General features: G+C 37.7%; 1 pseudogene; it reads left to right on the top strand.

The window, feature by feature from the left end:
- The window catches only part of LOC101644046, a 177,457-nt pseudogene that overhangs the window by 88,035 nt on the left and 76,353 nt on the right, over window positions 1-13,069 (top strand).

Raw genomic sequence — 13,069 nt, forward strand, 5'->3', positions numbered from 1 at the left:
TTACAGTTTTGCCTCTCACTGAAATATAAGCCATCCCCCCAAAATAAGACCTCCCCAAAAATAATACCTCCCTGAAAATAAGCCCCCCCCAAGCTACCGTAACTCTGGACTCTGGACTGTTGTGCTGGGCGCTGCCACACAGCTCATTATTGGCCGCAGCCAGAGCAGACAGGAAGTGTGAGGTCTCTTTTAATAAAACAATAAATAATAAATGTGTACCGTATTCTTCTTCATGGAAAAATAAGACATCCCCTGAAAATAAGACCTAGTGCATTTTTGGGAGCAAAAATTAATATAAGACACTGTCTTATTTTTGGGGAAACAGGGTAATACCAATAAACGCTTAGGAGTATATCTGGTTGTAATTTTGACATTGAACTCTATTGATAATTTAAAATATTATATATTTTTAAATTTTTAATTATTTAGTAGCAGTGTATTCTTGTGTACAAATCTAGCACATTATTTGATACTATTTTTATAAAACACATGCTGCAGGAATATACCAATATGATTTACTGATTGATTTCAAGGTTTTTATTTTAGACCACATTTATTAAAGTTTCTGCATTTCAGAGTTCATTAATTACAGACTGACTTGAAGATTATACAGAGAAATACATTTTAATTTAGTAGGATAAAATAGCTAAATCAAGTTGCAGATTTAGGTATAATACAAAGTGACACGGATTTTAAGATTTGACCTAATCTTGGATTGTGATTCATGAGATTTATTGTGGATTCATAAATCGCCCTCATTTCACTGTTAACTTAGTATAATACCAAACGCATATCATTAATGTGAAAATTATCTTGACTTCTTTTCCTCACTAAGAAAAATATCTATAATCTATTTCAGAATCCCATAATGAAGAAATCAAACATTTTATTGGCTATATCTATGTGGTTTTTCAGTTTTAGTGTAGTATTTTATAAATGAATATACATGACTAATCAATATAGCATAAAACAAGTATGCTTGTTGGCATTCATATATATTTGTGAGACTTCAGAGATAGTTAATCTTTTTTATATAATTAAAAATGTTTATTAAATTTAAAAATACCAATAAAATATTTTAAAGGCACTTATTTTTAAAATGTCTATTTCTAACATCTAATGAAAAAATGGTTCAACTAATACATGCATTTACATATTATTTTCAAAAACATTTATTCTGAAAACAAGCCATCAGCCAGATGGTAGAACATGAGTGGCACAAAGGTTTTCATAAATTGCTGAAAGATGGAAGTTAGTGTATGCTAGCAATTTAGACAGAAGCAAGTCTAGAGTATGCACAAAAAAGGATGCAGGTAGCACTTTTCAACAGGCAAATGTAAAGAATGGGTACATTAAAAAAAAGTCAAGAAATGAACTTAATGTTAGATTTAATGTCGAGTTGGGTAGTCCATCAGTTCTTCCATGATGTGATTTAACATGGCTAACTCCGTGCTGAGGCTGTGAGGCAGCCAAGAAGTTGTGGAGAGAACATCTGGTCAGAGGCTTGCTATGATTATATAAATTCACAGTGTGTTAACTGACACCCACTGCTGGATTAGGATCCTGCTTTGGTTCATCAATATCTTATTACATTGCTTTCTGATTCTCGGAGATGACCTTTGATTCATTCTGTCTGCCTCAGTGTTAATGAGACAGACACATTGAGCCTTGCTGAGACTTACAAGAGCCTTGGAGATGCCTCACCTGCCAATGGATCCACAAGACTTTGCATCCCCTGGCCAGTGATCTTTCTGCATTGTGCATCATTGCATGTGCTGGGTGAGTCTGAAGAGGAATTTATGGGCTAGTATTGAACTCATGGGTTGTTGCCGGACCTATGTACTTGATCTGGACTGGGTTGGGACATTTTCTTAATATACAATTACTCTTTGACATAAAACCATATATGAGTGAGTATCTCTGGATTTGTTTCTCTAGTCAACCCGGACTAATGCATTATGGTAACTTGGGGGTGGTGTACTAGAGAAACAAATCATGAAGATGAACAGTGAATGCCTGTCTGACCTCTGCCTTGTGGTCGTTTTTCTTCTGCTTTGGCTAGCAAAGGGTCAGATAGAACCACCCTATTTACTCAATTGTTTTCTGTAAAGAATATGGGAAGTTAAAGTTTTTATTATTTTCTTTGGTTATTTCTGTCTGAAATGTGATTCATGTAAATTTGGAGCTCGGGGGCAAAATTTTCTCTTTAACTTCTCCTCTAAGACCATGCTGCTTAGTCAAATGGCGGATAGAAGACCTAGCCTTGGCTTGTTGTTGATAGCGGTCTAAGGTCATATTGCATATGAGTTGGAGAGTTTAGTTGGAGATAAGAAAGGATTAAATTGAACTGTTTTCATAATTGGGTTTACACCTTCATATCATGATTGCTGAAGACAAAATGGGGGCCTAAGCAAATGTGATGAAGAAAGCTGATAGTGCCCAACTATTAAAAGATAAAATGTCTGGTGTCTTAAAGACTTGAAGTTAAAGAAGCAGCCATGAAAGAAGCACATCAATCTGTGTGATCATGAGGTGTCAATGGGGATAAGTATCAGAAGTTAAAAAGCAAGCAATCAAATTGATGTGAAGGAGTGTGGACAAAGAGGAACCTCCAAGCCCACCTGTAAGATCATTGTAGTGTCACACAGAAGGGCCACACAAAAGGGATGATACATCCAGGATGCAACATAGCACTGATGAAACACATAACTGTTTTCTAGTTGTTGTGTTTTTTTTTTAATATTTCCTCCTCCCAATATTATCGCCTTAGTTTTAGCTCACTAAACTTCCTAGACCTGTGTATGTACATTAGTACAATTAAGGTCTTTTGATGCAAGAAGTCCAAGATAGATAAACCCCACAGAAATAGTAATGGGAGGAATGATTCCCTAAGGGTAGGGGAAGAGAGGGAGGGCAGGGAAAGGGGTGAAGGGGGAACTGATAACATCAATGACTGTATAACTCCACTCGGGGGGAATGAACATTAAACTTTTAGGTGAAGGGATACATTGGATTTTGTAAGTTATGACAATAATAATAATAATATACAACAGATTAAGGGTTCAGTGGGTGGTGTGGAAATGGAAAGGATAAAGGGAATCTGATATCAAGTTGTTCAATAAGAAAGAAAATGTATTGAAAATGATGGTAGCAGCAGTTGTACAGCTATGTTTGTACTAATGGAACTATGGATGGTAATTTATGTGAGGTCCTAATAAAATGTTTAAAAAAATGAGTTTAGGATCTGGCTGTAGGTTTATACTGTTTTCTTATACTTATTGATATAATGTGTGTTAGAAATGATTACTGGGAAATATGAATAGAGAGTCTATAAGTCACTGCCTTCAGCCATTGTAGTGGAACTTTAAATGGGTATAGGACACACCTGCAAAGAAGATTCTGAAAAGATCAGCCTCACCCAGGGCCTTGCTGCTCCAAACATTTGCATTTGAAGGGACTTGCCCAGAGATGTTGGCAGACTGAAGAAGAAAGAAAAAAAAAAGGAGTATTTTGACTTTTTAAATTTGAACTGGATGTTTCATCCTGAAGCTAGAAAAATCTGGAGCCAGAAAGCAACCTCCCTCTTTAGGACTAAATGTTAAGGAGAGCCTGTGGGCAGCCTGAAAAATTCCCTATGTGACTATCTGGATCCACTGTTGATTGGTAGTGAGAGTAAAGCAGCAATAGAGAGTGGTCACTGACACCCATGGACCTGGTTCACAGAAACTAGAGTTGGTATGAGAGCAGATTGACTGGTCTGAAGTTTAAAGAGTTGTGCAGAACCTGAGTCTATGCCATGACCTGCCCAAGAATTTGGACTAGGAACCCATGGTCAAAAGGTGAGGGGGCCAATGTGTACCCTGGTGAGGCTAAGCAAGGCAGCCCACATTGAGCTCACCAGAACCCTACCAGATGAAGATAAGATTTTTGAGCCTGTGAATTGTTGCATGTTGCTGCTCACTTTATGGATGGCCTGACTTTGCTTATGGATGCAGACTCACAAGATTCCAATTGGAATGAAGATTCTCCGCATCCGGGAACATGCTTGTCTACTCAGACACCGGGTTGATATAAGTGGGCAGTATAGAAATTGGATACCCAAAATGGGAAGGGTAAAAGTATGAAGTGGCTGGCTTACAAACTTTCATGGGTGGGAGATTTTGTTACTGGGAATATTGTGATAGGATTATGGTGTAGGTGTACAGATACTGCATTTGTTAGGCATAGAATATTTTTGTTTTGTTCATTTGTAGAATGTTATGTTTAAATGAGTCTGGCACATTTTTAGTTTTATGCATTTTAGATTTATCCTGGTAAGCACAAATATAATTTTACTATTGTCCTTGTTTTTTAAATTATTTATGGCTAAATAATTATATACAAATGTCAAATGGAACTGTGATTATTAAGTTTTTTTGTGCCAACATGGCACCTGTAAGAAGATATGTCTGGAGTTTAGCCTGTAAATCAGGTCACAGATTGAGGACTTCACCTGGAGATGCCACTGAGACAAATGGCACTGAGGAGGTGGGACACTCCCTACCTTCACCTTCATGTCAGCGAGCTGGGATGAGGCCTGCCCAGCCCTGTAACACATCCAGCACCTTGGGATCCACAAGACTTTTCACCCTCCCGCCTGTGATCTTCTTGCACATTGTATCATTGCTTGTGGCTGTGTGAGTCTAAAGAGGAATTTATGGATTAGTATCAGAATTATGGAGTTGATCTGGACTGGACTGGGATATTTTCTTGATATATAACTTCTTGATATAAAGCTCTCTCTTACACATATATGAATGTCTCTGTCAACCTGTTTCTCTTGTCAACCTGACTGGATACAACTGACAAGAGTTTTAAGCAAGCAAGAGATTTTTCAATAGGTAAGCAATAAAAAAATAAATTAATAAAAAGCATGCTGCATCCATGGGGAAAAAAAATCACTGTCTTCAAGTCAATTGTGATTCAGTGTAACCCTATAGGACAGGGTAGAAGTGCCCCTGTGGATTTTCTGAGAGTGTAACTTTTCTTCCAGAGTGCTTTCAAACTGCTCATTTGGAGGTTAGCAGCCTCAAACATAATCACTATTCCACTGGGCTTTTGGCTGACAGAAAGACATACATTGAAACAGAGCAAGATAATATCTTAACTTCAATTATATGAAATTCTGGAAGAGACTAAACTGTAGACAATAAAAAGGTCAACTGTTGTCATGGGTTTAAACCAGAGATTGAGGGATGAAAAGTAGAACAAAGACTTTTTTTGCGGGGCGGGGGACCAGGAGCATAATTTTGCATGATATTTTGACAGTGGACATATGGTGTGCATTTCTAAAAACACATAAAATTGTGCACTATAGAGCGTGGGCCCCAATTTAACTTTAGGACTATGTTGCTGTTAATTTGAAGAGCCAGTTCCGAGTCTTGGCAATCCCAACTACATCACTAAGTTTTCAAAGCGGCAACATTTTAGAAGCAAATCATAAAGCCAAGGTAGTTTAAGGTGACATTCAACTACCTGTGTTTTTTGCTGGAAGTCACTCAACTAGTTGCCGCGCTCAGGGACTCTTACAAGCTCTGTTACTGTCAGCTGCCATTGGGTCGATTCTGACTCAGGGAGACCCTACATACAGCAGAAGGCAGCACTGTCATGTCCCGCACCCTCCTAACAACGTTTCTTATACTTGAGTCCATTGGTACAGCCACTACGTCAATCCGTCAGACTATAGGTACTAATGATGCATGAATATTGGTTGTTTGAAAATTTATCTCATTAATCCAAGGTTACTTACCAAAGAAACATTGCTCAGGGAAAAAAGGGGTATATAGAAGTTCTTTGAATTTCAGGTCTCTCTTTTTTTCCTTTATGAACCTAAAATTGCTCTAAGAATAAATTACTCTTAAATAGACTATTAAATAAAGAAGAATATGAACTTCAGGTTGCAAAAACCTCATGGCAGCAGATTTCTGTGATAGAGATACAATCATTTAGACATCAGATTTTTTTATTCCTCCGATTTTTTTTCTATTCGCAACACTGGTTGCCAGAGGAAAGAAAATTGGATTCTGAACCTGAATTTCTTCTCCTACATACTACAATCATTTTTTAAGCCTGAATAAAAAGTAAACATATTTCCAAGTATGCAGGATTTGGAGAAGTTCAATGAACAACTGATTTCTTATTTTAATGGCTTAATCTCTTTGATGCTTAGTTTTTCACTCACATAATTATCTATCATGATGGATGAACTTTCGTATCAGGATTTAGGCCTCCTGACTCCTTCCACCTGTGGCTCTGCCATGGCCCTGGAATCAGAGTTTCCTGCATCTTGTGAGGATCCTGAGGACGAGAGTAAAGAGGATCGAATAGATTTGCATAAACCATAGCTAGTAATAGCAGACACTCCTTCCGCCCACATCCTATGAACTGAAATCCAGCCACACAACCATATCTAAATACAAGAAAGGCAAGGGACTTAAGTTTAGTTATGTAATTGCCCTTCCAGGAACAACACAGAAACCAATTTTTAAAATAACTAGTCAATAACTATCTGTCATGTGGAGAGATCAGCACTGTGGAACTTTTCTGGTAATGCTCCTTGAAAAATCCAATCAAAACCTATTATGTTATCTCAACAACAAGCACTTCCAGATAATTAATTTTTGAAATAACTCTTAAATGCTGCTGTGAATGATCCAGGGTTCCTGTTCTCAAACTGGATAAAATGCATATACATAGATTGTGTATCTATATTTCTGTCTATCTGTCTATCTATACCTATTTTTGACCCTTCAGTCATAGTAATCTTTAAATGTCAAAACTTTAAATTAGCTCTGAAAGTTCCTGGGTCTCCTGTCAATAAATTAGAGTATCATGAGCAGGGAACTATTTTATTGGCTTTTTCCCAAATGTGATGGATAATTATAATAAAAATATCTGGGATTAAAGAGTACAGAGCTGTTTGTGTTAATTGGTAATATTAAAAGAACCAATGCTTTATTTCTTTATGATACTGAATGCTCCAGGACTGATCTCTTAACTATCTGTGGTGATATTCTACTTGGTCCCTGATATTTATATTATACATTTCATTCAGAGAGAAATGATTAAAATTTCCCTTATCTCCATCTACTCTTATGCACTGAGGAGTCCCCCTCACCTAAAATGAACTAATGGAGATTTAATTTGAATAAAAGTTTGGGGATAGCACTACCTTTAAAAGTGGGTGTATGAACTAGAGGAAAATTGTATATTTCACCATTGCTACACTGCACTCTGACTGGTTCATCTCCTCCCCGTAGCCCTTCTCCAAGGGGATGTCCAATTTCCCCCAGATAGGCCCTTGGTCCCCACTCTGCACTCCCCCTCATTCAAAATGCTATGATTTTTTTTTTTTGTCTTTGATGCCTGATACCTGATCCCTTCGATGCCTTGTCATCTTCCAGGCTGGTGTGCTTCTTCCATGTGGGCTTTGTTGTTTCGCAGTTAGATGGCCCCTTGTTTAGCTTCCAGCCTGTGGGACCCCAGATTCTATATATTTCGATAGCTGGGCACCATCACCTTTCTTCACCACATTTGCTTATGCACTCATTGTCTTCAGCATTCATGTTGGGGTAGGCTGGTGTGCTTCTTCCGTGTGGGCTTTGTTGTTTCCTAGCTAGATAGCCGCCCGTTTGTCCTCAAGCCTGCCCCCCACTATCATGATCCCAATTCTACCTTACATATCTGACACATAAACCCCTCAGGACCAGTGGAGAGAGTGGCGATATCGGAAGAGTGGAGGGAATGTGAGGCAGAAAGGGGGAACAGATGACAAGGTTAAGGTGATCAGACGTCCTGCTTTTGGCGGGACAATCCCGAATTTTTACAATTTGTCACGTGTCCCGCAGCGTTTTAAAAAAGTGCCAATTTTGGGGAAGAATGCACGACAATCTAGGGCTTACGGTTTTCGGCTGCCATATGGCTATTTCACCAGGATATGAGCTTTATTAATGGTGTCCCGCTTTTGTTCCGCTTTACCAAAGTTAAAATCTGGTCACCTTAGCATGGTCTACATATAACCTCCTCCCTGGAGGACGGACAGCGGAGAAGTGGGTGAGGGAGATGTCGGATGGTGTAAGATATGATGAAATAATAATAATTTATAAATTATCAAGGGTTCAGAGGAGGGAGGTGCGGGAAGGGAGGGGGAAAATGAGGAGCTGACACCAAGGGCTCAAGTGGAAAGCAGGTGTTGTGAGAATGATGAAGTCAACATATGTACTAATGTGCTGTACACAAATGATGTATGTACGGATTGTAAAGAGTTGGATAAGCCCCTAATAAAATGATTATAAAAAAGAAAGAAAAATTCATTCCTCCCAATAAATGGTTCTCAGAAAAAAAACAAAGAAAAAAAGAAGCAGAGAATAAAAACTAGAACATGAGTCAAAAGTGAGAATTTAACCTAACTGTATCTGTATTATTCCACTTTCCAGTGCTCTCTAATGGCAAGACTATTCACATGCCTGGTCAATGGTCAGAAGAGATGCTTTGGAGGGAGATCCTGAAAATAAATTTGGGGCTTTTGTATTAAAAAAAAAAGTGGGTGTATGTATGTGTTTGTGTTGGGAATGGATAGAGAACGGACCATTAATTGTATTTTGTTAAACATAAATAGGAAGAATGCCCAAATATAATTTCCCAGCATAAAGTTCACACTTCTAAATAAAATATCTAAGTATTTTATAGTTTTCTTGTATGCCTTTGTATACCTTTGAACTCCCAAGGATCCTATAGAAAATAATAGAACTTATGTATAGGGTTTTCTAGGCTGAAATCTTTATGGAACCATTTTTCCACATTTTTCCCTGATGGAGTCATAGGTGAGTTCATGTTTGAAATGGTGACCCATTTATTAGCAATCAAGGAATTAAGCATTGTGCTTATCAGGGCTCTTATATTACAATTGTCACTATCAGTTCATTAACTCTTGAATATCTTCTTAGCCTGGCGGCATGATATCAACAGTGTATCCTGTGTATGCCCAGTAAAACCAATCTTATCTGAAAGCACCAGAATTAATTATATAACCAAAATATGGATGAGTCACTAAAAGGCATAGAAGTTAAGATTATGTGTAGTGATTCACTTACTAACATCACATCACCCCAAGACTGGATCTTTCTTCCATTTCATCTTACATCTCCTAAATCCATCAAACGTGAAGATTTCATTCTTAGCCTAACTGGGAGTCAGAATGGTTTCAATATTTTAAGCCAGCATTTTTCCCAGTCTTCCTTAGGTAGGGCTATTCATAACTATACTTTTTTAATGTGATCCCTTTCTCAATAATAATAATAATTATTATTATAATTATATTGTTATGATGCAATCGAGTCAGTTCCGATCCATAATGACCCTATGCACAACAGAATGAAACACTGCCTGGCCCTGTGCCATCCTCACAATTGGTTATATATATGAATATGCATGTGTATATGTATGTATATGTGTATATAATAAATTATATCAAAACCAAACAAAACCTACTGCCATGAGTCAATACCAAATAAAGCTACCCTTAAGGACAGGGTAGAAACGTCCCTTAGTTTCTGAGATTGTCATTGTTTACATAGTAGAAATGCAAGTAGAAAACCCCATGGAGGATGCCTGGTGACATAGTGGTTACAATATGGGCTGCGATTCTCAAGGTTGGCACTTTGAAACCAACCACTGAAGGAGAAAGATGAGGCTATCTATTCTCATAAACAGTTACAGTCTAGGAACCTCACAGGGCATCACAGGGACAGTTTTACCCTGCCCCATAAGATCATCATGACTTGGCATTAACTCGATAATAGTGTGTTTGTTTTCTCCCATGGAGTGGCTGATGGTTTTGAATGGAGACCTTGTAGATCCCAGCCTAATGAGTAATCATTATGCCACGAGGGATCCATAGGATTTATCAATATTGCCTCTACTCTAAACATTTTTTAAAAGCTTACCCTTTCATTACACATGCTGACCCCTTACATCCTTCTGGGTTTTGTAATGATGACAGACATGGCTCGTCTGTACTATGATGAATCTTAGCCTCCAACATGTAGTGTACTAGTGGCCTTGTGTCCAACATATAAATTGTACATCAATTCACTTCTCAGGCATTGAATAGTTTTCCTTTGTTTGCTCCGTAACAGTTACATTAATCTATAGAAATGAAATGATGGTCCAGTCTCTTATTGTCATCATGTATATGAAATTATTCAACCCTGGGTGGATCTACATTTAAATATCCTCTAACATTTTGTTTGTTGAACTGCTGTTTTATCTAACAACATTATTCATATTAAGACTAGAGAGAGAGAAAACAACAAAACAGTTTTCTTTTGTCTAACTCATGCCTCTATCTCTGTGAGACAATTCGTTGGGTTACAATGTTTATAAATACCAGCCAAAAGATATTCAAGAACTTAATTTTGTATTAACAATGAAATATTTATCTTAACTTAGTAGATATGTATTTAGCAACAACTATGAAAAAGCAAGTTTCAGGTTTGGAATAGTCTACTCAACAAAGTAGGGGGCAAAATCCCTTTCTCTACAGAGCTTGCATACTGAAAAGTAAGACAATTAGTGTAATAGACAAACAAGAAATGCTATTATTGTATCTGTTTTTGACAATGTCAATAATGTTAATGTACTTCTTTAGAATCCCTTGAGTCTATTTATTTCTTAAGACATTTACTTCTAAGCTATGCTGACCCCTGGGGTCAACGGTTCACCTATCTTGGGGCTTTAGGGGACTTCTCCATTGGGAACTTATTTTCTCCATTTACCAAGAGCATACTCTTCAGTCCAGTTGTGAGGATTTTTGTGATTTTCAATTGAATTTTAGTCCATCCTGAAGGCTATAATCCTAGATTTTCATCAGAAGTGCAAGTCCTTGCTCACGTTCAGTGGGCTAGGTTGTGTCATCTGCATAAAGCAGGTTGATAATAAGCTTGCCTCCAATCCTTGTAAAATTCTTCAGTTTCCTCATTACCAGCTTTGGTGATTGATGCCAAAATTTGAATAGTAGTTGTATTCATTGGATTTCCTTGAAGGCAGATAAATATCATCCTATTACAGACAATCTATACGTCAAGATAAATATTGAGATGTCCTTTTCGACAATGACTGAAATGCAATTCCTCTTGACTATTTTAATTCCAAGGATAGTAAACAGCATATTTTTTTAACTCAAAATTGTCAATCCCAAACTATTTCAGCTCACTAAGACCTCGGATAGTGACCCTTATGCATTCAATCTCATGTTTGATGATTTCCAATTTCCTAGACTCATTTCAAGTTCTGATCATTAGTAAATTTTTGTAGCGTTTTTTCTTATATTGAGGTTGCCCAATCAGCAAATACGTCTTGAAGGCTTTATTGCCGTAGGCTCTCCTCCATCCCTGTCATGGTGGTAGAGAGGCACCTCTTGAGAGGCAGCTCTTCCTTCATCAGATGTGGAGTGCCTTCTGCCCCGAAGGGCTCATCTTCGGGCACCATCTCTACCAAGACTCTGCTTTTTGTTAGGCCTTCGGTAGCTGACAATATTTGGATCCTATCCATAAGGTCTTCAGTGGCTGATTCCTGTAAAGAGGATAGCCTATTCCATCTTCATAGCCTGCTCTTAGCCTGATAGCTCAGCTGTAACTTTGGGGTGGCCCTGCTAGAATTTGAAATACCAGTGGCATGGCTAGCAGCATCATGGCAACATATGAGCTGCCACAATATGAGAAACTCACAGAAAAGAGGGTGAGTGACACAACCCTTAATCTCAAAAGAGACATATTTTCCTTCCAAACCCTTTTTTGGGGCTTATGAATTCTTAACATCATTACATAGATTTCAGGAGACACGTATCTTTTAGTTTTATTATATCACTCTCTATTTCACAGAATGTATGGGAAATATCATGTGGTTAAAACTGCCTAAAGTTCTCTGATTGTACTTAATGATCTCTTTCACAAAATATAATAATCTTTTCTTTCATTATTACTAGTTTTCTTTTTTAAAATCTCACTTCTATTGAGATTTCCAGATCATCAGATATATAAGTAGTAAATTCAACATGATTTGCATATATAATGTCATATATGATGATGGTATATATGTAAACACTGGTGATGGTTAAATATGCTTACCCACCATCTCACACAACATCTGGCATATAAAACCAATCAAATCCTAATATTTCTCTAGTAATAATATAATGTTCAAAATTGGAATGTGTTTCTTTAAAATGTAACAAACTGTATGGCTTCATATGCTGGAGTTGGTAGAATGTGGCTAACAGGTATTATGGACAGAATCCTACATTTGTTTGGAAGGTCTATTACCATAGTTTCTTCCCAACAAAATTCTTATTACTCTGTTAATTCAAGAAACATAATTGGCTTCAAAGTTCATGAGCTTTCAGGACCCATGAAATCATAAATCTTGGATTTAACTGAAGGTTGAGGGTCAACAGCAGACAGAATACAAAGAGGTGAAGACAGGAGTAGGTCCTCTGAGTCATATCCCCATCTGGTAACTGAAGGCAGAGAATGACACGGAAAGGCTAAGTATCCGTCAGGAAAACAGGATCTCAAAGGTCAGATATTTAACTAGGAGCAAAGGAATATGAGCAATTCTGAGGATGGTGCAGGACCAGGCAAGGGCAGTGTTTCATTCTGCTGTGCCTAGGGCCACTATGAGTAGGAACCAACTAGATGACACCTAATAATAATTACAACGGGGACTGTTAATAAACAGAAAAGACTATATGAAGGGCAACCATCACTTGGTAGTAGGTTCAAAGGTACTGACCCATACAGTAGTCTGTCCCAATAATTTTGCCTTTTATTCTCTTTTCAGGGTGAAAAAAAGTTGTCTCAAAGCACAATAACTCTCAAATGAGAATAGAAATGAGTAAACAGGGAGGGTAAAGGGAGAATGGGTAGGAAAGAGGGAACTGATTACATGGAACTGTGTGTGACCTCCTCCCTGGGGGACAGACAACCGAAAAGTGGATGAAGGGAGACGTCGGACAGGGCAAGATATGACAAAA

Source organism: Echinops telfairi, unplaced genomic scaffold, assembly GCF_000313985.2.
Source record: "Echinops telfairi isolate 266 unplaced genomic scaffold, ASM31398v2 ScPeMD7_7424;HRSCAF=8462, whole genome shotgun sequence".
Classification (NCBI taxonomy): Eukaryota; Metazoa; Chordata; class Mammalia; order Afrosoricida; family Tenrecidae; genus Echinops; species Echinops telfairi.